Source organism: Somniosus microcephalus, chromosome 2 (genome assembly GCF_052327205.1).
Source record: "Somniosus microcephalus isolate GS21.2 chromosome 2, FLI_Smic_1.0, whole genome shotgun sequence".
Taxonomy (NCBI): Eukaryota; Metazoa; Chordata; class Chondrichthyes; order Squaliformes; family Somniosidae; genus Somniosus; species Somniosus microcephalus.
This window is the reverse complement of record NC_140988.1, coordinates 33073110-33096964: the sequence shown is the minus strand read 5'-3', so window position 1 is coordinate 33096964 and position 23855 is coordinate 33073110.

Genomic DNA, 23855 nt, shown 5'->3' with positions numbered 1-23855 from the left:
ACTGTCGGCTAAGTTCATCTGGAGAGGAATGCGTAAGGATATCCGCGACTGGGCTAATACCTGCGTCGTCTGTCAAAAGTCTAAGGTGCAGCACCACGTCAGGGCCCCATTGCCACGTTCGCTGTACCAGAACGGTGATTCGACCACGTCAACGTGGATCTCGTCGGACCGCTGCCACCATCCCAGGGTTTCACACACATTCTAACCATGGTCGGTCGTACTACCAGATGGCCCGAGGCAGTACCTTTGGCATCTACTACGTCTGCCGATGTAGCCAGAGTGTTCCTCCCCTCGTGGGTCGCACGTTTCGGTGTTCCAGCAGATATTTCTTCAGACCGCGGTCCACAATTCTCATCCGAGCTCTGGAACGCTGTGGCCCAGGGTCTTGGCACCAAACTCCACCGTACTAAGGCCTATCACCCACAGGCAAACAGTTTGTGTGAACGTTTCCACCGATCATTAAAGGCATCGTTGAGAGCCAGCCTCCAAGGCGCCGGCTGGGTGGATAAGCTTCCATGGGTCATGTTGGGGCTGCGCACGGCACCTAAAGAGGACCTGCAATCGTCTGCCGCAGAGCTCGTGTACGGTCAGCCGCTCCGCATACCGGGAGATTTCCTGCCGCTTCCCACCGCGCCATGGTCTGTGGCCGACCAACTCAGCAACCACCGGGAACTGGCAAAGGCTTTCGCGCCCATTCCGACTTCGCATCACGGCCTGCCATCATCGCACATTCCAGCGGAGCTAAAAAATGCTGAATTCGTATTCATTCGGCATGAGGCCCATAGGGATCCGCTCAAGGCTCCCTACACAGGACCTTTCCGCATAATAGAGCCCGACGACAAGAGTTTCTCGGTTGACATCGGTGGTTAACCAGACCGCATCTCCATTGATCGTCTCAAACCGGTGCATCTGGACATCGACCGGCCAGTAGAGACTGCACTGCCACCACGCCGTGGCCGCCCTCCAGCTGCACCCGCACCAGTCCGAAGGCTACCATCCGCCAGCCCGACCGCTGTTCAACAACGTTCACTCCGAGAATACCGGAGTCGCTCTGACAGGCTTGTCAGACCTCCTAGTCGATTGACTTTTACTGTTAAAGACAATTCTGGGGGGGCGCATGTGGCAGAGCCATCAAGGGGACTCTGATCTTATGTACATACTTATCTTTAACTAATTGTTAGCTACAGAATGAATCTGTATCTCTGTTCATATTATCGCATGTACATAGCGCGGTTCCTTTAAAACTGGGACCCACGCGATGACATCATCACGTTGATCACATGATCCTCCAGCGGCGGGAAAACGGGATGGCGTCATGACGTTCGACCAGGGAGGGGCTCTAGTCAGTCCTCGTGGAGCTAGCAACCAGTACAGACCTGTTACCCAGCTTTCCATTGTTTTAGTGTTAAACTCTGTTTATTAGTATTAAACATCGTTTGTTTAATAGACTGACTCGATCTCAGTCCTTTAGTTAGGAATCTAGCCGTTCCTACAATGTAATCAATTTCCCAGGATGCATCAGTACCAGTCAATGATCCGCAAACATATAATTTTCTTTAGCTTCTAGCAGTTTCTGCTCAAAGATTTTCCCAAATTAGTTTAAGAAATGCTCAAGAAAACATTTCCAAAGCTTTATTGAACACTGAGAAAAGGGTGTGCGCATGAGAGAGAGAGCGTGACAGTTCTGTGTTAGCTTTTGTTTTGTGTTCTATAAACTTTAGAATGTAAAAGAGAGAGAGAGACTGGCATCAGGAAGAGCGAGATGAGGGCAGAGATAGAGTGAGGGGTAAAGCGAGGTGCGGGGGAAAAAGAGGCCTAAAAATGTGATGGCGCTAGTCCCATTTTTCAGATGCAAAATGGAGCCTAAGCATTCAATATTTGGGCTGGGCACATGCACTCCTTACGCGGTGGAAATGACAATAGGCCGAATGCCTGTTCCGTTCCAGCACAGGCCAGGCTGAACCAATTTCTAGGCCAGAGTCTTCATGTAATGAAGGAGCTAAGTGGGTAATTCAAAGGGCAAAAAGTAGGGGTAGTGATGGGAGTAATGGTGTGGTAGAAAAAGGAATGGGTAGTGAAAGTTAAAGGGGGTAGGGGTCTCAATGGGAACAAGGGGATCAAAAGTATTATGTGATTGGGGAGGGGATGGGAAGGGAGTCACTGAGGGCTACATTTGCTCCACAATCCTGCCCTAAATGCAGCCTTGTACCTTTGGTGGCTCTATTACCTGCCACATCACCTCCCATCAGAAAGGAAAGATAAAAAGAAAAAGAAGAGAGAAGCAAAAGAAAGAGAAGAAGCAGAAGGGAAGAGAAAGAGAGAGGCAGCTCCAGAGGATGAGAGGCAGAGAGACAGCAGCATGAAGATAGAAAAGACAGGCTAGACCATATTTTACAACTTTATACAGAAAGCGACAGACCATCCAACAAACGTTCTTATGTATGGTGCCTAGAATTGGTGAGGCCACTCTTACAGGGCAGTTCTACTGCAGCTTTGGCATTGATGCAGAACAGTTTTTGAATCACATTGGCTCCCAGTACTGTATATCTAAGGTTTGAGGTCATCAATCTCAGTGTATCTCACGTGCCTGGTGGTGTGAGTTGATCACGCAGAGGCAGTCTCACACTATTCAGTTTCACATTAGCTGGAATACGACTGATACTGGTGAGCCGGCATGTTTTAAAACTGTAGTTTAAAAGTAACCACCTTTAAAAAGCAGACAACCTTTAAGTTTTTAACAACAGAAAATGCTGGAAAAACTCAGCAGGCCAGGCAACATCCGTGGAGAGAAATTGGAGTCGACGTTTTGGGTCTAACACTTTTTCAAAACTGGAAAGGAAATGAAATAGATCGAAAGGCAGGGCTGGGAGGGAACAAAAGAGAAGTGAAGATACATTAAGAGGTATTCAAAACGAGACGAGATGGTGATAGGACTAGTGGAGACAAAAGGCGGCTCTAGATTAGGTGTGAAATGTTCTGGCAGAATGAGAGACAGCTGCCATGTGGGAGAGAGAAAAAAAGGAAAGGGAGGGGGGAGGGAAAAACCAAAATAAAGGGGTGGATAAAAAATATAAGTAAAAATGTAATAGGGGCCGAGGTTATGATCTGAAATTGTTAAACTCGATATTGAGTCCGGAAGGCTGCAAAGTGCCTAATCGGAAGTTGAGGTGCTGTTCCTCGAGTTTACATTGAGCTTCCGTGGAACAATGCAAGAGGCCAAGGACGGTGAGGTCTGAGTGGGAACGGTAGTTCAAAGGGCAAAAAATAGGGGTAGTGATGGGAGTAATGGTGTGGTAGGAAAAGGAATGGGTAGTGGAAGTTAAAGCTATCGTTTAAGTTTTTAACATTGGCTATGTTAGTCACCCCTCCACTAACACCGGGGAGTTCTTTGAACAATAAGTAAACCATGGGCTTGTCTTCCGCATAAAAAATAGTTTTAAAATCTGAGAATTTATAAGTGCAAAATGGTAAAAATAAAAAAGATATTTATTTAAAAACAAAAGCACCGTTTATATTGTTCCCTCTGTATAGCTCACCCCTGTCACTTTACTCCCACTGAAGGTCCACTGAATGTGCATTTTGTGGCCTCTGAAATGAAAGTGAAGCTCCTCCAAGAAAAAAAAGCATTTCCTAACTAATATGTAATGTCAGCGATATCCACAATTAATTTAATTGATTAAATAATGAGTGACATTTATTTACTATATTTGTTCAAATCTATTTTCTATTTGTGTTGCTATGTTTAAATGCTACCTTGCTTCTGTGCACTTCTACAAAAAAACCTCTAGAATTTGAAGTTCTTAATCATGACATTTTGGTTTCTTACTCAAAAATGTGACAACAATTCTCAGAAAAATGTTGTTTTTAGTGTTCCATGTAAACGTGATGCAATATGAGAATAGGGAATACCGGATGGTCTGAGATAGGTTTACAGTGTATGTATGTGAATGCACGAAACATAGTAAACAAGGTTGGTGATAACCACGTGGGAATATGATGTCGTGGCAATAATGGAGACCTGGCTCAAAAAAGGGCGGGATTGGGTATTAAATCTTCCTGGATATAAGGTGTTCAGGAAAGATCGGGAAGGAAAAATAGGAGGTGGTGTGGTAGTATAAGGAGAATGTTACAGTGCTGGAGAGAGAGGATGTCCTGGAGGGGTCAAGGACAGAATCTATATGGCTAGAGTTAAGAAATAATAGAGGTGCCATTATACTACTATGTGTATTCTATAGGCCACCAACTAGTGGGAAAAATATGGAGGCACAAATTTGCATAGAAGTTACAGAGAGATGCAAGAACTACAGAGTAGTGATAATGGGGGACATCAACTATCCTAATATAGACTGGAATAGTAACAATGTAAAGGGCAGAGAAGAGGATGAATTTCTGAAGTGTGTTCAGGAGAACTTTCTTGATCAGTATGTTTCTGGCCCAATGAGGAAGGAGGCATTGCTGGATCTGGTTCTGGGGAATGAGGTAGGTCAAGTGGAGCAAGTGTCAGTAGGTAAACATTTAGGGAACAGTGATCATAGTATCATAAGGTTATGATTAGCTATGGAAAAGGACAGGGAGCAAGCTAGAGTAAAAATATTTAATTGGAGGAATGCCAATTTCAGTGGGATAAGAATGGATCTGGCCCAGGTAAATTGGAATCAAAGATTGGCAGGCAAAACTGTAATGGAACAATGGGCTGCCTTTAAAGAGGAAATAGTTTGGGTACAGTCGAGGTACTGGTAGGGGGAAAGTTGGGCAACTAAAGTCAGAGCTCCCTGGATGATGAAAGAGATAGAGAATAAGATGAAGCAGAAAAAGAACACGTATGACAGATGTCAGGCCGAGAATACATCTGAGAATCAGGCTAAATATAGAAAGTTTAGAGGAGAAGTTCAAAAGGAAATAAGAGGGGCAAACAGAGGGTATGAGAATAGAATGGCAGCCAACATAAAAGGTAATCCAAAAGTCTTCTATAGGCATATAAATAGTAAACGGGTAATAAGAGGAGGGGTGGGGCCGATAAAGACCACAAAGGAGACCTACGCATGGAGGCAGAGGGTATGGCTGAGGTGCTAAATGAGTACTTTGCATCTGTCTTCACCAAGGAAGAAGAAACTACCATAGACATAGTGAAGGAGGAGGTAAAGGAGATACTGGATGGGATAAAAATTGATAAAGAGGAGGTACTAGAAAGGCTGGCTGTACTTAAAGTAGATAAGTCACCAGGACCAGATGGGATGCATCCTAGGACGCTGAGGGAAGTGAAGGAAGAAATTGCAGAGGTACTGGCCATAATGTTCCAATCCACCTTAGAAACTGGGGTGGTGCCAGTGTACTGGAGAATTGCAAATGTTACACCCTTGTTCAAAAAAGGGTGTAAGGATAAACCCAGCAACTACAGACCAGTCAGTTTAACTTCGGTAGTGGGGAAGCTTTTAGAAACAGTAATCAGGGACAAAATTAACAGTCACTTGGACAAGTGTGAATTAATTAATGAAAGCCAGCATGGATTTATTAAAGGCAAATCATGTTTAACCAGCTTGATCGAGATTTTTGATGAGGTAACAGAGAGGATTGATGAGGGCAATGCTGTTGATGCGGTGTACTGTACATGGATTTCCAAAAGGGGTTCGACAAAGTGCCACATAATAGGCGTGCCAGCAAAGTTGAAGCCCATGGAATAAAAGGCACTGTGGCAGCATGTATACAAAATTGGCTAAGTGACAGGAAAGTGCGAGTAGTGGCGAACATTTGTTTTTTCGGACTGGAGGAAAGTATACAGTGGGGCTCCGCAGGGGTCGGTTCTAGGACCATTGCTTTTCTTGATATATATTAATGACTTGGATGTGGGAGTACAAGGCACAATTTCAAAATTTGCAGATGACATAAAACTTGGAAGTATAGTGAACAGTGAAGAGGATAGTGATAGACTTCAAGAGGACATAGATAGGGTGGTGGAATGGGCAGACACGTGGTAGATGAAATTTAATGCAGAAAAGTGCAAAGTGATACATTTTGGTAGAAAGAATAAAGAGAGGAAATGTAAACTAAAGGGTACAATCCTAAAGGGGATGCATGAACAGAGAGACCTGGAGGTATATGTGCACAAATCATTGAAGGTGGCAGGGCAGGTTGAGAGAGCAGTTAAAAAGCTTACGGGATCCTGGGCTTCATGAATAGCGTACAAAAGCATGGAAATTATGATGAACCTGTATAAGAAACTGGTTCGGCCTCAACTTGTGTCCAACACCGCACTTTAGGAAGGATGTGAAGGCCTTAGAGAGGGTGCAGAAAAGATTTACGAGAATGATTCCAGGGATGAGGTACTTCAGTTACGTGGATAGACTGGAGAAGATGGGGTCATTCTCCTTAGAGCAGAGAAGATTGAGAGGAGATTTGATAGAGGTGTTCAAAATCATGAGGGGTCTGGACAGAGTAGATAAAGAGAAATTGTTCCCATAGGCAGAAGGGTCGAGAACCAGAGGACACAGATTTAAGGTGATTAGCAGAAGGACCAAAGGCAGCATGAGGAAAAATTCTTTTACGCAGCGAGTGGTTAGGATCTGGAATGCACTGCCTGAAAGGGTGGTGGAGGCAGACTCAATCATGGCTTTCAAAAGGGAGTTGGCTAAGTAACTGAAAGAAAAAGATTTCCAGGGCTACGGAGAAAGGGCGGGGGAGTGGGACTAGCTGAAGTGCTCTTGCAGCGAGCCGGCACGGGCTTGATAGGCCGAATTCTATGATTCTATAATGTATGGCTTCCTCTACCTTGTTACCATGTCCTAACCATGCTCTGACACTCGAGAGCTTATTGAGAGCTGAACGTACTGTGTTAAAAAAGATATGTCACTATTGCTGGCAGCTTATTTTCATGTGATGAGTGGTTGATGGAGATGATAAAATACAAATGACAGTTTCGCCCCTAACTATCCATCTGTCCAGGAAGCATAATTGTGTGAACGTATTTTCCACTTTAATCCTTTAATTGCTATCTATGGGCAATAGTTTTCAGTGAGTGGGCAATAGATCACAGAATGTTACCAATAAGCACAGATTGTGGTCTGCACAAAATGTGTGAAAGCCTATCCTTTTTAAAAAAATGCATTTTGGCGCAAGCAGCTATAATTGATAGTGTAATAAATCAATCATGTGTGTCAGGAAATCATGGAATACAGATGATTTCCATAATGACCCAACCTCATAACCAATGCATAATTCTGGTGCTTATGGATTATTCAGTGAAGCCATCAAAAGAAATATTAATCATATTCAATGGCTGCCCAACATCTACTTTGTTTATGTCAAGGAAGTAACACTTATTGAGGGTCTGTTTTCCAACTGTTTAACACTTTTTGTCTCCTTTTGCTGCTGTAAAATTTCACTTTAGACAGTAAAGGTACTTTTAGCTGCAGCTGTGGTAGCAGTACACATGGTTGCACATGCGATCAGGACAATATTGCAGCACATAATACAATTTGGCTTGGTGTGCTTGGTAGAACAGATTGGCTCTATAGTTTGTCAGCTGAAGGAGCCAAAAAATCAAAATTTGTTTTTTTGTACAAAATATCAAAATCAACTTAAAGCATGAGCTCTTCAACTCTTTATGCAAAAACATTAAAAACATAAAACAATGCATACTAAATGTTAACTGAGCTCCACAATTGCCATGACTAAGTACACGAAGAGCCAAATGCAGATGCAGCTGAGGAGAAAACTGATGAATGGGATAGGACTCAGGCAAGAACAACTGGCCATGGACCTTTATATTTTGTAACATATTCTAAATGGTTACACCATTGCAATCTCTCTTATTTATGTTCAAAAAGGATAAGGAAGCCAAAGTAAATCAAACCATGTCAAGCTCTGGAAAGACTATAATATTTGGAAGAAAGTTGCTAATAAAATTCCTGAATTTAAACATGCTTCTTTCAGCTTATCTACCTGATAATGCTAAGTATTAGTGCACAGCAATTTTATAAAGAAGGAAATATTCAAATTAGTTTAATATTTTCTTGAGTTTTATGTACTTCTTGGCCTTCTCTATTAACCACACCCACTCTAACAGAGGGCGAGTACATGGAAAGAGCTCCTCCTCCATATTACATTAAGAGGTGTATTTATGTAAGTATGGTATGTGAACATAAGAACATAAGAAAGAGGAGCAGGAGTAGGCCATTCGGCCCCTCGAGCCTGCTCCACCATTCAATAAGATCATGGCTGATCTGATCTTGGCCTCAACTCCACTTTCCTGCCCGCTCCCCATAACCCTTGACTCCCCTGTAGCTTAAATATCTGTCTATCTCCACCTTGAATATATTCACTGACTCAGTCTCCACAGCTCTTTGGGGTAGAGAATTCCAAAGATTCACGACCCTCTGAGAGAAGAAATTCCCCCTCATCTCCGTCTTAAATGGGTGACCCCTTATCCTGATACTATGCCCCCTAGTTCTAGATTCCCCCACAAGGGGAAACATCCTCTCAACATCTACCCTGTCAAGCCCCCTCAGAATCTTATATGTTTCAATAAGATCACCTCTCATTGTTGAAGGGAATACAATTATTTATTACCTACAGTAAGTAAGGAAATATTATTTATTTGGCAGGAACTAATTAAAAATACTTGCTTAACTTTATCTTGGGAGATTTCTTACAAACCTCTTTCAAAGTAATTTCAGCGATATGTAATACATCCACAAAACAGCCCCCTTTTCAAGAGGGTAACTTCATTCTCACCATGGGCAGTGCCATATAAGATCTGCTAATATTTATAGGTTTCGCATCAATCACATTTCAGACCATCACACTGCATACCTTACATTTTCTATAAAACCAACAAATAATGCTAAAAAAAAGGTAATAGAGAAAAATAATCTTATTAGGTTCTGAGGTTTTTCTGACTTTGAGATCGCCTGGAGGGGTTGTTGAGAGGAGCTAAGCAGCCGGCAAACAAGAGAAACTTCTAGCAAGAGCAATAATCACCACAAGATCTACTTGCACCACTTCCCTGCAGCAAGTACCAAGGCAATGGCCTTACAAGGAGCTAAATATTACAACGGTGCACCAAGCTTCAGATTACCCAAAAGCAATGCCGTGGGAAGACTAACATATTAACTGAGGGGAGCAGATTCACCAAAATGTGTTATTTCATTGACAAGAGCCCAAGGGTCAATCTGTCACTTGTTGGAAAGGTTGGCTTCTGATCCCTGTTAATCTCCACAAACCAAAGTCAGAGCTTTCACCTTCCTACAACATAACTCACAGCAACTCGATTTTTAAAAAAATCTAACGACATATATTCCACTCATTATTTTGTTAGAATTGAAGTGGCAGTAAAGGGTGTTTATTTTAATTTAACTTGATCTTCTGAAGGTCTTAAAAAATGTGCTCGAAAAAACTGTTGGATAGTGGGAAAATGATAAAAGTTTTAGATTCAGTTAATGAAACCAATAATTCAGTTGGCAACTGTACTAGAAGCTCAGCTTGCAATAATAGTGGTAAATCTTAGCACAGATGGTGTTCAGTCTGAACTAAGAGGAGGTAGAGCATAAATCTACCACTGGGAAGCCCCATGACTGGTTTAATAATTTTGCATTTTCAAACTGCAGTATGCTTAATTATAATCAGTAATGACACACTAACAATGTGTTGAATGAACACTTTTATTGCCTCTATTCCATTGCCCAGTTAAATGTTCATTTAAAGTATGAGCCAAGCAGCTGGGACATGTGGTGCAGCCGGCTTCGGATCCAAAGAACGCACTGTTCCTCAAGCTGTAACACTGGGGTTGATTTTAACTGGGGCTTGCCGACGTAAACATGGTGGTATTGGCCTGAAAATGGCATTGGGTCACTTACCATACCATTTCAGCTGGCACCCTGGCTGCCAACATCTTGGCAGGAGCCTTCAGATGGGCGGTCAGAATGCTTGACTGTTTCAGGTGGGAGGCCACTATTACTGTGGAAATTGGGGTCCTGTGATGGACATTGGACTCCGGTTGCAATTTTGAGGTACAAATGGGTGGAGAGTGCACTGCGACGGCTCCGCCCATTTTTACCTGCACTCTAGAACTAAATGACCTAACCAGGGCTCCTTAAAGGGACCACTGAAGGTCGCTGAGAAAAACAGGCCAAAATCATTTACAGATTCTACTTTGTGCATGCAGGAGGAACAGAAATACTCATCCAGGACCCACAAATATATTCCGGCCCACCAGCCCATGGGTGCACCCTCCACCAAGGATCATCCCTCGCCTCTCAAGGTGCATAGGAGATGGACGATTTCCTGCCCTCTGCAACTGGCAAACTACATTGGAGCACTACCTGGCTTGCACAGCTCACCAGATTGATGCCAATGACATCCAGGCCTCAAAATGGTTTGCGTATCATGGCTGTTATTATGTCTGTGTATAATTGAGACATGGACTGCAGGAGTTGATTATAACAAGTCTTTACTGAATGGAGACAACCTGGAAACTGAAACTACAGAAGCCTGCTAGGGCCTTTTATACAGGGGTGGTCACTGCCGGTACTGCAGTCTGAGACCAGTTATTCCCTTAAAGGTACATACACAACAATTCCTCCCCTTTTAGATAAACAGTACATAACATTCATTTAACAACTAAATAATAACTAATTACAATTACAATTACGGTTGCTAGATACATTGGTTGAAGTTAAGCAATTATAAGTTCAGTCTTTGAGGAGGCTTCCTGATTCTATCTGGATAACGCCTCTTTGGGATATCAGGTTCTTCTGGCAAGGTTGAGTCGGGATCAATGTCGTTGTTTGGTTCGTCTGCTTCCAATATCACCGATTCTGCGGTAGATGCAATTGGTACTTCAGTTTCATCGCCAGGTGTATCAGATCGTGGTGTGGAGTTGACGTTTTCCAGTGACTCTAGAATCTGGTCAGCATGGCGTCTTACAATGCTCTCTCCAACGTCCACGGTATGCATTAGAGGTCCTTGCCGTGTACAGATCGTTCCTGGCTGCCATTTCTCTGTGCGGTAGTCCCGGGCCAAAACTGGTTGACCTATCTTAAAACTCCTGGTCGGCCTTTCATTCATATTCTGAAACTGTCTGTTCTCCACATCTCTTCTGACGTTTGGCTTAACCAAATCCAAGCGGCATCGTAGTCTTCGATTGAAGAACATCATGGCTGGAGTTTGGTTGGTAACCGCATGTGTCGCATTCCGGTAGGCAAACAAGAAGTTATCCACCTTGTGTTGTAGGGGTATATCTTCATTACACATTGCCTCGATAGCCTTCTTGAATGTTTGAACAAACCTCTCGGCCAATCCATTAGTGGCTGGATGATATGGGGCGGATGTGTAATGCTTAACACCATTGTTCTTTAAGAACCTCCGGAACTCTTCAGACACAAACTGTGATCCATTGTCAGAGCAAATCTGTTCAGGCAGCCCATTCCTGGCGAATATGGTTCGTAAGACTGTGATAGTTTTTTCTGTGATGGTTGAGGACATTTTTATTACCTCTGGCCACTTTGAATGTGCATCCACCGCAATTAAAAACATCGAGTCCATAAAGGGACCAGCAAAATCAATGTGCACCCTTTACCATGAGGGCCACTCCCATGGATGTAGAGGGGCTTGTGGTGGGGCGTTTTGGACCTTCTGGCATCCTGTGCAGCTCTTGGTCATCTCTTCGATTTCTCTATCGATTCCCGGCCACCACACAAACGCTCTGGCTAAGTTCTTCATTTTTACCCCTCCCAGATGACCCTCATGAAGCTCATTGAGCACTCTATCCTTCAATTTGGGTGGAATTACTACTCTGGATCCACACATCAAGGTTCCTCTGCACACTGACAGCTGTTCTCTTCTCAGCGAGAATGCTGGCAGCAGTGGTTCGCCATGTGCTGGCCATCCCTTCACCGTTAACTCATAGACCCAGGAGAGTGTCGGGTCATTTTGTGTTTCCTTTACTATGTTTGCATTCGTCACAGAGAGACATTCGACTATGGTCGAGTGGAATATCTCCACTGGATCCACTGCAAGTTCTTCTTCCACCGTCGGCAACGGTAGGCGCGACAATCCATCAGCATTCCCATGCTGTTTAGTTCCTTTGTACTCAATGTCATATTGGTGTGCCCCTAGGAAAAGGGACCACCTCTGCAGCCGTTGTGCTGTCATTATCGGTACGCCCTTCTGAGGGTTGAAAATGGAGACAAGAGGTTGATGATCAGTAAGTAGAGTAAATTTCTGACCGTGCAGGTAGTGATTGAACTTCTTCATCCCCCACACCAGGCTGAGGGCCTCTCTGTCAATCTGGGCAAAGTTACGCTCGGCTGAAGTTAACGAGCGTGACGCAAAAGCTATCGGCCTCTCTGAACCATCAGGGAATTTATGTGACAGTACCGCCCCAATGCCGTAGGGAGACGCATCACACGCCAGTCTAATCGGTAGTGATGGGTTGCAGTGAGCCAATACTTCTCTTGAAGTGATTAGATCCTTACTCTTCGGAAAGGCCCGCTTACATTCATCGCTCCATTTCCATGCTACTCCCGTTCGTAGTAGGGCGTTCAGTGGATGCAGAATTGTGGACAAATTCGGCAAAACTTATGGTAGTAATTCACCAATCCGAGGAATGACCTCAGTTGCGACACATTTTCAGGCACTGGGGCCTTAACTACCGCTTCAATTTTGTCAGGGGACTTATGCAACCCCGCTTCATCAATCACGTGGCCACAATACGACATCTCTTTCTTAAAAAACTCGCACTTGGGGCGATTGGCTCGTAGCCCATGTTCACGTAGTCTAGTGAGCACCTGCTCTAGGTTGGCAAGGTGTTCACTGTCATCTTCACCTGTCACTAGGATGTCGTCCAAGTAACACTGAGTCCCCGGTATCCCTTGCAGGAATTGTTCCATCGCTCTTTGCCATATCGCCGGAGCTGATGCTACTCCGAATACCAGTCGATTATACTGGTAAAGACCTTTGTGAGTGTTTATCATGAGATACTTCCTAGAGGATTCTTCAACCTCCATCTGCAAATATGCTTGTGCTAGGTGAATTTTTGTAAAACGCTTCCCTCCAGATAGTGAGGCGAAGATATCTTCTATCCTTGGAAGAGGATATTGTACTGTGTGAAGGACTGGGTTCACTGTCACCTTGAAGTCCCCACAGATGCGCACCTTCCTTGGCTCCTCAGACTTATTGTTTAACATTTTCTTCATGACAGGAACGATGGGTGTCGCCCACTCGCTCCAGTCTACCTTAGATATCATGCCTGCATTCTCCAGATTCTCCAGCTCTGCCTCGACGGCTGGGCGAATTGCATATGGTACCGGTCTTGCATTGAATAACTTGGGAATTGCATTCCACCTCTATTTTTATCGAGGCGGTTACGCCTTTAAGAGTGCCTAGTTCTTGTTGAAATACCTCTTTGGCGTCAGCTAAGATTGTTGACAATCGTCCAGGAGTGACGTCGTCATCCTTTTTACCAGCCACCGTCAGTGCCTGAATGGAGTGCCAGTCTAAACTTATCTTTCTGATCCATTCACGTCCCAATAACGGTGGTCCACCATCTTGCAGAATGTAGAGATACAATTTCTGTATTTTCTTGCCGTTGTATTCGACAGGCACCCTTATTTTTCCTCTGGGGTATACTTTTTGCCCCGTATACATCCTCAAGACAATGGATGTCTCTCTCAAGGGTATGTGTGAAAATAACCGCTCGTAGTCTCGTCGATTCATGATGGTTAGAGCTGATCCTGTATCCAATTCCATTTTGACTTGGGACCCTGCTATCGTGAGGGTGACCCAAATGGTTCGGTGATCCTCTTTTGCGATTACGTTGTGAAGTTTGAGACTGCTTAGTCTCTTGTTCCCGGATTCACTATCGCTCATCTGGTCTTCGGAACTACTGTCCGTCAACTTTTGTACTTTCCTGTACGGTTCCTTAGTAGCCTTTTTGTTGTCGTTGGTCTTCTTCCCAGACCTGCAAACTCATGCAATGTGTCCCATCTTTCCGCATTGCCTGCATATTTTGTCCTTGGACCAGCAGTCCTTCTGGTCATGGTTTGTTCTGCCGCAGCGATAACATTTTGCAAATCCCCGTGTCATTTCGTGGGTGCCGTATTCCTGTGGCTTTTGTTGTATTTCCGCAGCTCCCCTTGCTGCTGCTTCGTACGATACTGCCACGCTGAAAGCCTTATCTAGCGTCAGCTCTTTCTCTGAGAGTAACATCTTCTGGGTTCCTTCACTCAGGAGTCCACAGACAAATTTGTCCCGTAAGGTATCTGCCAGTCCTGCTCCGAACTGGCAGTGCTTTGATAGCTTGCGTAGTTCTGTAAGGTAATCAGCATTGCTCTCATTTTTATGCTGATTTCTCCTGTGGAATTTAAATCTTTCTGCTATCAGCAGCGGTGTAGGATTTAAGTGTTCCTGTAGGATAGCAACAATTTCGTTAAAACTCTTCGCCTTCGGTTTGGCTGGAGTAATCAGGTCCCGCAATAGGCCGTACGTTCTTGCGCCCATTAAATTTAGCAATACCGATGCCTTTTTCTCATCGGCTATTTCGTTTGCCTCGCCATATACCTCGACTCTTTCCACATACGTGGTCCAGTCTTCTATTGCATTATCGAAGGCAGTGATATCGCCAGTCTTTGGCATCTTGAAAATCTAAGATGGCGCCTCCTGCGCTTTTCCTTCGTCCCCGATGGATCAAAATGGCGCCTCCTGTGCTTTTCCTTCTTCTCCGCTGAGTTAAGATGGCACCTCCCGCGCTTTCCCGCCACTGTCGCTGCTGCCAACGCTGCTCTCTGCGGTATTTTTATTTTTCTATCGCACTTCAATATTTGCTCCGTTAATTGAAGAACCGTTCCCGTCATGGAGCGGACCCTCTGGGACACCTCCCTCCCTCTTCTTCGGTCCGAACGCTGCCCGGCTTCGAAGCACCGGCCGCGCCCTGTGTGCTCCACCCTCTCTCTCTCTCTTTGCTTCCCGACTCGCTGCCCGGCCCCGTTGCAGAGCCACCCGATCGAGCTCTAGCCCGCCGCAGCCCAGGAGGGATCAGTGCACTACCTGCCACCAGCCCGATTAGCTGGGAAACCACAGACTGGAGAAACAAGCCTGGCTCTCGACAGACTCTCCTGCAACTTTTCAATTCGATGATTTGGAGGGCGGTTGCCCACGGTCGACGCCCGTTTCTCGAGTTCCTTTGGATTATTATTTTTTCTTTCTTCTGGCTTCGACCTTCAATAACGTCGTCTGAGGTGCTGCCGAGTTGCAGATAAGTTCATTTCTTACTCGTCGCCAGTATTATGTCTTTTACGTCCGTGAATGATTGAGACACGGACAGCAGGAGTTGAACAAAACAAGTCTTTACTGATGGAAGTCAATAGTGAAACTGAAACAACAGAGGCTCACTAGCGCCTTTTATACAGGGGTGGTCAGTGCCGGTACTGCAGTCTGAGACCAGTTATTCTCTTAAAGGTACATACACAACAATTCCTCCCCTTTTAGATAAACAGCACATAACATTCATTTAACAACTAAATGATAACTAATTACAGTCACAATTACGGTTGCTAGATACATTGGTTAAGTTTAAGCAATTATAAGTTCAGTCTTTTTGGAGGCTTCCTGATTCTGTCTGGATAACGCCTCTTTGGGGTATCAGGTTCTTCTGGCAATGTTGAGTCGGGATCAATGTCGTTGTTTGGTTCATCTGCTTCCAATATTACCGGTTCTGCGGTAGCTGCAATTGGTACGTCGATTTCATTACCAGGTGTATCAGATCGTAGTGTGGAGTTGACATTTTCCAGTGACTCTAGAATCTGGTCAGCATGGCGTCTTACAATGCTCTCTCCAACGTCCACGGTATACATGAGAGGTCCTTGCCGTGTACAAATCGTTCCTGGCTGCCATTTCTCAGTGCGGTAGTTCCGGGCCAAAACTGGTTGACCTACCTTAAAACTCCTGGTCGGCCTTTCATTCATATTCTGAAACTGCCTGTTCTTCACATCTCTTCGGATGTTTGGCTTAACCAAATCCAAGCGGCATCGTAGTCTTCGATTGAAGAACATCATGGCTGGAGTTTGGTTGGTAACCACATGTGTCGCATTCCGGTAGGCAAACAAGAAGTTGTCCACCTTGTGTTGTAGGGGTATATCTTCATTACACATTGCCTCGATAGCCTTCTTGAATGTTTGGACAAACCTCTTGGCCACTGCAATTAAAAACATCGAGTCCATGAAGGGACCAGCAAAATCAATATGCACCCTTTGCCATGGAGATGAGGGCCACTCCCATGGATGCAGAGGAGCTTGTGGTGGGGCGTTTTGGACCTTCTGGCATCCTGCACAGCTCTTGGTCATCTCTTCGATTTCTCTATCGATTCCCAGCCACCACACAAACGCTCTAGCTAAGTTCTTCATTTTTACCTCACCCAGATGACCCTCATGAAGCTCATTGAGCACTCTATCCATCAAGTTAGGTGGAATTACTACTCTGGATCCACACATCAAGGTTCCTCTGCACATTGACAGCTGTTCTCTTCTCGGCGAGAATGCTGGCAGCAGTGGTTCGCCGTGTGCTGGCCATCCCTTCACCGTTAAATCATAGACCCGTGATAGTGTCGGGTCATTACGTGTTTCCTTTTCTATGTTTGCATTCGTCACAGGGAGACATTCGACTATGGTCGAGTGGAGTAACGCCATTGGATGCACTGCAAGGTCTTCTTCTTCCACCGTCGGCAACGGTAGGCGTGACAATCCATCAGCATTCCCATGCTGTTTAGTTCCTTTGTACTCAATGTCATATTGGTGTGCCCCTAGGAAAAGGGACCACCTCTGCAGCCGTTATGCTGTCATTATCGGTACGCCCTTCTGAGGGTTGAAAATGAAGACAAGAGGTTGATGATCGGTTAGTAGAGTAAATTTTTGACCGTGCAGGTAGTGATTGAACTTCTTCACCCCCCACACTAGGCTGAGGGCCTCTCTGTCAATCTGGGCGTAGTTACGCTCGGCAGAAGTTAACGAGCGTGACGCAAAAGCTATCGGCCTCTCTAAACCATCAAGGAATTTATGTGACAGTACCGCCCCAATGCCGTAGGGAGACACATCACACGCCAGTCTGATCGGCAGTGCTGGGTTGTAGTGAGCCAATACTTCCCTTGAAGTGATTAAGTCCTTACTCTTCTGAAAAGCCCGCTTACAATCATTGCTCCATTCCCATGCTACTCCCGTTCGTAGCAGGGCGTTCAGTGGGTGCAGAATTGTCGACAAATTCGGCAAAAACTTATGGTAGTAATTCACCAATCTGAGGAATGACCTCAGTTGCGACACATTTTCAGGCACTGGGGCCTTAACAACTGCTTCAATTTTGTCAGGGGACTTATGTTACCCCTCTTCATCAATCATGTGGCCACAATACGATATCTGTTTCTTAAAAAACTCGCACTTGGGGCGGTTGGCTTGCAGCCCATGTTCCCGTAGTCTAGTAAGCACCTGTTCTAGGTTGTTAAGGTGTTCACTTTCATCTTCACCTGTCACAAGGATGTCGTCCAAGTACCACTGAGTCCCCGGAATCCCTTGCAGGACTTGTTCCATCGCTCTTTGCCATATCGCCGGAGCCGATGCTACTCCGAATATCAATCGATGATACTGGTAAAGACCTTTGTGAGTGTTTATCATGAGATACTTCCTAGAGGACTCTTCAACCTCCATCTGCAAATATGCTTGTGCTAGGTCAATTTTTGTAAAACGCTTCCCTCCAGACAGTGAGGCGAAGATGTCTTCTATCCTTGGAAGAGGATATTGTACTGTGTGAAGGACTGGGTTCACCGTCACCTTGAAATCCCCACAGATGCGAATCTTCCTTGGCTCCCCGGACTTATTGCTTAACGTTTTCTTCATGACAGGAACGATGGGTGTCGCCTCGCTCCAGTCGACCTTAGACAACACGCCTGCCTTCTCCAGATTCTCCAGCTCTGCCTAGACGGCTGGGCAAATTGCATATTGTACCGGTCTTGCTTTGAAAAACTTGGGAACTGCATTCTCTTCTATTTTTATCGAGGCGGTTACGCCTTTAAGCGTGCCCAGTTCTTGTTGAAATACCTCTTTGGCGTTAGCTAAGATTGTTGACAATCGTCCAGGAGTGACGTCTTCATCTTTTTTACCGTCCACCGTCATTGCATGAATGGAGTGCCAATTTAAGTTTATCTTCCTGATCCATTCCCGTCCCAATAATGGTGGTCCACCATTTGGCAGTATGTAGAGATACAATTTCCGTATTTTCTTGCCGTTGTATTTGACAGGCACCCTTATTTTTCCTCTGGGGTATACTTTTTGCCCCGTATACGTCATCAAGATGATGGATGTCTCTCTCAAGGGTATGTGTGAAAATAGCCGCTCGTAGTCTCGTCGATTCATGACGGTTAGCGCTGATCCTGTATCCAATTCCATTTTAACTTGGGACCCTGCTATCGTGAGGGTGACCCAAATGGTTCGGTGATCCTCTTTTGCGATTACATTGTGAAGTTTGAGACAGCTTAGCCTCCTGTTCCCGGATTCACTATCGCTCATCTGGTCTTCGGAACTACTGTCCGTCATCTTTTGTACTTTCTTGTACGGTTACTTAGTAGCCTTTTTGTTGTCGCTGGTCTTCTTCCCAGACCTGCAAACTCGTGCAATGTGTCCCATCTTCCCGCATTGCCTGCATATTTTGTCTTTGGACCAGCAGTCCTTCTGGTCATGGTTAGTTCTGCCGCAGCGATAACATTTTGCAAATCCCCGTGTCATTTCGTGGGTGCCGTATTCCTGTGGTTTTTGTTGAATTTCTGCAGCTCCCCTGGCTGCTGCTTCATACGATACTGCCACGCTGAAAGCCTTGTCTAGCGTCAGCTCTTTCTCTGAGAGTAACTTCTTCTGTGTTCCTTCACTCAGGAGTCCACAGACAAATTTGTCCCGTAGGGTATCTACCAGTCCTGCTCCTAACTGGCAGTGCTTTGATAGCTTGCATAGTTCCATAAGGTACTCAGCATTGCTCTCATCTTTATGCTGAGTTCTCCTGTGGAATTTAAATTGTTCGGCTATCAACAGCGGTGCAGGGTTTAGGTGTTCCTGTAGGACAGCAACAATTTCATTAAAACTCTTTGCCTTCGGTTTGGCTGGAGTAATCAGGTCCCGCAATAGGCTGTACGTTCTAGCGCCCATTAAATTTAGCAATATCGATGCCTTTTTCTCCTCAGCTATTTTTTTGCCTCGAAATATACCTCGACTCTTTCCACATACGTGGTCCAGTCCTCTATTGTATTATCAAAAGCAGTGATACAGCCAGTCTTCGGCATCTTGCAAATCTAAAATGGCGCCTCCCGTGCTTTGCCTTCTTCCCCGATTTAGCTAAATGGCGCCTCCCATGCTTTGCCTTCTTCCCCGCTGATTGAGATGGCACCTCCCGCGCTTTGCCTTCTTCCCCGCTGTTGCTAGCGCTGCTTTCCGCGATTCCCATTGCAACCTGCAGCTCCTCGCGGTTTCTTGCGCGTTTAATATTTTTAAAATTATTTTCCCATCGTGGAACAACCCTGTGGGACTCTTTCCTCCCTTTTCTCGGGTCTATACGCAGTCCGGCTTCATAGCACCGGCCGCACCCTGTGTGCTCCACCCTCTCTCTCTCTTCTTCCCGACAACGCTGCTCGGCCCCGTTGCAAACCACCCGCTCGAGTTCGCGACCGCCGCAGCCCAGGAAGGATCAGTGCACTACCTGCCACCAGCCCGATTAGCTGAAGCACCGTCGACAGGAACCAGGCCCCGCTTCCGACAGCTTCTCCAGCAATCTTCAACTCCGCTAACACAGGGGCGGATGCCCACGGTCGACGCCCGTTTCTACTGCCTCTTACTTTCTTTTCTTTCTGGCATCGACCTCTGCTCACTTCGCTGTAGGAATGGATCCCAGGAGGTGGTGCAGACTGTAGGTAGGTTCGTATCTGCTCGTCGCCAGTATTACGTCCGTGAATGATTGAGACACGGACAGCAGGAGTTGAACAAAACAAGTCTTTACTGATGGAAGTCAATAGTGAAACTGAAACAACAGAGGCTCATGAGCGCCTTTTATATAGGGGTAGTCACTGCCGGTACTGCAGTCTGAGACCAGTTATTCTCTTAAAGGTACATACACAACAATGTCCGTGTATAATTGAGACACGGACTGCAGGAGTTGATTATAACAAGTCTTTACTGAATGGAGACAACCTGGAAACTGAAACTACAGAAGCCTGCTAGGGCCTTTTATACAGGGGTGGTCACTGCCGGTACTGCAGTCTGAGACCAGTTATTCCCTTAAAGGTACATACACAACCGCTGTAGCAACAGGGGACCCATCCATTGTCCCTTAAATCTCTCTCTAAACTTTATTAAAGCTACTGCACCATGAATGTTCTTCAATCATATGCTCTGTACCTACCTTTAAGTGACAGCTTAACCTTTCTCTCAACTAGGTCAGTCACCTACCTTCCAACTATGGTCAGAGATACAAAGAGCATCAAGTCTGATCTGAAGAGTATTGGCGATGAGCTATGTAAAAATACATTCCAGGCATACAGAAAGAAAGTGGTTAAAGAAGGACTTTATTAGGGTATGTAAAACATTAATGGGGAGAAATTCATGTGGTTTGCGCCACACATTAGAGATGGTGTTAAAACGCTATTGTGAGCTCTAATGACACCTGGTGCCAGTTCCAGTGCCAAAATGTCATATCAGCCTTGGCGGTAGCGCTGCAGCTGACCTCGATCGCCGGGGACCTCGCCATCACAGAGATCATGACGTCAGTGAGTGTGCAATGCTCATTTGTCGCACCAATCTCCCAACTTCGTTAGAGCCAATGAACTTAACGGCTGGAGAGAACAATGACAGCTTCAGATGGCGGGCAGCAGCAGGAAGCGGGCAGCAGCAGGAAGCCGGCTCCAGCGATGCTATTTAAAGAGATCATCACCAATCACTCACACCTGTCAGGGTTTTGAAGTTTGAGTGGCTGTGAGCTACTTCCTGCTACTGCAAGTGTTTTCTTTAGTCATTTCAAGGTTATTTGGTATCAGGGACTGTTCTGGCAAGTATAAAACTCCATAATTATTTATGAAAAGCTTCAACCTACAATACTAGATGATTTTCAACTGGTTAATTCACCATTTTTAGTCTAAACACTGCCCATTTCTTGGCTAGAACAGACTTCTAGCCCTAAATGTACAGATAAAGTATCACTTCAAAGTAAATCAGCATTGTGGGGCAAAGGGACATAGCTTTAAAGTAGTGCAAAGTGAATTTATAATAAGTATTATGAGTGATAAAGGTTCAGAATAATATAACAGGTAGGGCGGTAGAGATATTATTAAGAACCTTCATAATGCAGCTGGATTAAATAATGGGAGACTTAAAATACATGAAAAAACAACTTCCAGTAGCTGAGTGGTCTTTTCTCGTCTTTGAACTTTTTTATGTTCTAATTTATCTTTTTGTACAAATTATCAGATTTTACTCAGCATATACTATATCTATATCATGAACATACCATTGGACTTCACTACAGGTAGATACTCTGCAGCAACATGTTTTTGGACAACTTTACTGTGACTGGCCAGCACGGATTTCTGACAGTGTTTGGAGTACACATAAACACTTTGATCTCGCACAGACACAGCATAATGAGGAACTGTGTGGATACCATTACCAATTTGGCTGGAGAACTCTCTCAGACAAATTGGGATCAGCATACATTAAAAAGAGAAAATGATGGAAGTGCACAGTGGGTCGAACATCGCCTGCAAGAAAAAGAGAGAAGGACATTTCGGGTGTTAGCCTTCATCAGGCAGTGCAAACATTTTGTGATTTATTTTGCAATAGTTGGCTGTTTGTTATGTTCTGGGCATTTTGTCAGCAAATAGTTGCTCTTTAATGACTAGCAAACTTGCAGATATGTTGAATTATTATGTTTTCTTGTAGTTTTGATTCACGGATAATTTCATTTTTGTTTCATATCAGCAGATTTACTGAGGTCGCGTCTGCTATAAAATATTATCAGGGCTACTGATTTATGGCGACTTAATAAATCAAAACACACATTTGTTAAAGAGTAGTGCAGGGGTGTTGCTGATATTTTCAGTCTGCAGGTTTATCATTCTATAATTTTGTATGGAAACCATAAATCAGTTGCTTTGATTATTATTAAATAATTTTACCCTTTACTTTTTTTTTAAAGAGGAAGATAGTAAGGAGGATTTGTCAAAGTTTGTTTATGGGGACTGCATGCAACTGTAGTGGGGAATTAACAGGTTATGTGGATGGGTAGCATTGGGAGAGTGGTCCTAATGCTTGGTAGCAGGGGCCAAGGAGTGTGTGAGCATTGGTGGGATGCAAGGTTCTGATAGAGCCAGGAGTGAGGTGTCCCACCAACGTGGTTGATTACTAACTGCCCTCTGAAGTGGCCTAGCAAGCCACTCAGTTAGATCAAACCATTACAAAGAATAATGGACTGCAGCAGTTCAAGAAGAAGGCCCACCACCACCTTCTCAGGACAACTAGGGAGGATCAATAAATGCCGGCCTTGCCAGCTATGTCTACATCCTAAAAAAGATTACTAAAGAAAAAAAATCATATCATCGGAAAATCCAGGGGTTAAGATGAAGGGGTCACGAACACTATGCTGCAGACCGCCATTTTAAACCCTGCCCACATCGTTTCTGGGTATCGATGTGCATGACTAAAATGGGGGCTATATTTGTTAGGGTGTTAATTTTTAATTAAATATTCATTTGGTGTTTATGATGCACTTCTATGTAAATAAGTAATTTATGTCATTTAAGAACATAAGGGCCCTGAAATTAGGATCGGGAGCTTGCCGTGCGTGCAAGCCCCCGATGTGCACTTACCCGGCGCGCTGACATTTGAATCGTGGCCCGCATTGCATTTCCTCTCACTGGCCTGCTTGAGGTCCTGCCGCCCTGTGCGTGCGTGACCCAGCGGCGTACTTAGTGTGACGAGCCGGCTGGGATCACGTGAGCACAGGGCAACCAATGGGAGGTTGCAAAAGTTCATTCATGAGTTTGACAGTAAGAGCTGTCAAACTCATAAACTCCTGGCCCCAAAACACTACTTAAACTTGAAAGAAAATTAAAAAAAACATTGCACTACTTAAATGAACCATAAATAACTGTAAAAGACTATTTTAAACAATAATTTTAAAATTTGAAAAAAATTATTATATAAAAAATCGAGGCTAAAACTAAACTTACCAAGGCAAGTATATCCTTCCTTAGCTAAGGAGACCAGAACTGTGCACAGTGCTCCAGGTGTGGTCTCACCAAAGCTATGTACAATTGTAGGAAGACTTCCTTACTCCAGCCCCCTTGCAATAAAGGCCAGCATGCCATTTGCCTTCCTTATTGCTTGCTGTACCTGCATCCTAGCTTTCTGTGTTTCTTGCACGAGGACACCCAAATCTCTCTGAACACCAACATTTGAAAGTTTCTCACCATTTAAAAAATATTCTGTTTTTCTATTGTTCCGACCAAAGTGAATAATCTCACATTTCCCTACATTATACTCCATCTGCCACCTTACTGCCCACTCACTCACTATCTTTATCCCTTTGCAGACTCTTTGGGGGTGATTTTCTCAATGGGGAGCTTTTGGAGGCGGGACTCCTACTTGTTGGGTTTTAGTCCCGCCTCCATTGATTTGTGGCCAACACACGCTATTTTCTCTTGATTAACCTTGTTAAGCCCGCCCAGCGTGCTTAGCAGGCCAATTAAAGGAAAGCTAGTTGCAGAGCACGTCAACGTATGGCATTTCATCTGTCAAAAATTTTTGACAGATGAATTGTTATCGTTTGACAGCTCTGTGAAGCTA